Below are 1,964 nucleotides of genomic sequence, written 5' to 3'. Positions count from 1 at the left end.
ACCTCCCGGGACCCGGAGCCCGGCCGCGCGCGCACGCGCGCGCGCTCCCCTCGTGCCCTCCGTCCCCGGCCGCGCGCGCCCGGCCGGCAGGTGATAAGCGCGGGAGGGAGGAGGGAGGGGGCGGGGCGAGGGACGAGCCCTCGGGCCCCTTCCTGGGCCCCGGCGGGCCCTGAGCACTGGAACTGAGGGGACCGGGCTCCCACCCCCGGCCCCCGACCCTACGGGGCGGAGGGAGGGGCTGGGGAGCGCACCCGAGGCCACGCGGGCCTGGGTGAGTGGGATGGGGCGCGCGCCCGAGTCACCGTGGGCGGGGGAGAAGGGATGAGGCGCCCTGCGGCGGTGGCGCCCCTCGACCACGCGGGAAGCACTGCGCGGATTTTTGGCCTCCACACTCGTATCCCTGGTTTCAAACTCTTGGTTTCAAACTCTCGGGCGACACTGCACGCGGATGTGGAGCCTCTCAGCCGTCCCGCAGCCATTCATTCGGGTCTGTTCAGCGCCTCAGGCCAATGACCCTGGCCAGGGCCCAACAAACAAGTCCGCCTGGCCCCTGAGACCTTGAGCTCAGACCATCAACACACAAAGGAACAGGCCCCCAGGAAATCTGGAATGCGGAGCGCATCCTGGCTCAGGCATCCAGTAGAGGGGCCCAGTTCCGCAACGGCAAACGAACTGCTGAATCCCTGGGGGCCCTGTGGGTGCTCCTTCCCCCTTCAACCTCCTCCAGGCCTTGCCAGGGAGGCATCACGATCCCCAGTTCTCCAGGAGGAAACAGGGTGAGTTGGCCTGAAGACCACGCAGCTACGAAGGGCAACACTGAAGCTCTCAGATCCCAAAGCCCTTCTTTGCGCTGCACCCACTGTCTTCCTGAAGCCGTGAGGTGGTTACCGAAGAGGCAGATTTAAGGCGCCAACACTGCCAGAGCACATCCTACCCCTCCCCCGCACGCACCAGAGAGAGAGAGAGAGTGAGAGAGAGAGAGAGAGAGAGAGAGACAGGGAGAGAGAGAGAGAGAGCCTGTGTGAAGGGTCCAGGAAGTGTGCCCTGGATTGTAACCGGATAGGCACATGGATGCCCCTGCCTGATGAGGGAGGGAGAAGCTGAATTTCAATCAGGCTGGGAAAGGCTTCTTGGAGGAGGTGGCCCCTGGGCTGGGCATAGACACCTCACTAGGCTTCAGAGAGGCCCAGATGGTCTGAGCGTGCCCCTCAGGGGTCATCCAGATTTTGGATGGTGAGGAGGGCTGTTTGGGGATCACCCTCAAAGCCTAAAGGCCCCAGACCAGAGATCTCTTGGAGCTGGGCTCTTCCCTGGGTGGGGAAATTCCAATGGGTTCTCTTGTCTAAAGAAACAAGAGTTGTATGGACAAAGCAGCCTCAGAGCAGGTATCTGTGAGGAATTTTTAGTGTTCTTGTTTGCATGTTTTATTGATTCATTTTTTAGTAAATAACAGATGAGTTTAAGCTAAAAAAGACTCAAAAGGGCTCATAGTAAAAGTGACTCCCCCTTACTGCCCCTCACCCAGTACCCTTCCCAGAGGCAACCAGTATTTTCTGCTTGTGTATACTTCCGGACAGATTTTATGCATATACAAGCAAATACCTGTGTGTATACAGTTAAAATTCATGATATATAAAAAAAAAATTCATGATATAACTTATCATGTTCCAATTATGCCCACTTAAATTGGCAAACCAGGAGCCTTGCCCAGCAGGTAAATAAATACAAAGGACTAGGCGGAGTATCAGGGATCTTAAGCCCATCTGGCCTGTTAGGATCATGAGTCCCTATGGCCCCATCTTTCCAGATCTTCTGATTATTGAGAAGAAATCAGTAATGTGGATTTGTAGATGAAACAGCTCAACTGTAAATGAATGCAATTGATTTATTAAAAACAAACATGCACACTCTTGGCCATTTATCCCAGGAAAATGAAAACGTATGTTTACACAGAAGCCCATACA

Source organism: Neophocaena asiaeorientalis, unplaced genomic scaffold, assembly GCF_003031525.2.
Source record: "Neophocaena asiaeorientalis asiaeorientalis breed wild unplaced genomic scaffold, Neophocaena_asiaeorientalis_V1.1 scaffold433, whole genome shotgun sequence".
Lineage (NCBI taxonomy): Eukaryota > Metazoa > Chordata > Mammalia > Artiodactyla > Phocoenidae > Neophocaena > Neophocaena asiaeorientalis.
Note: the sequence above shows the minus strand (reverse complement) of the source record.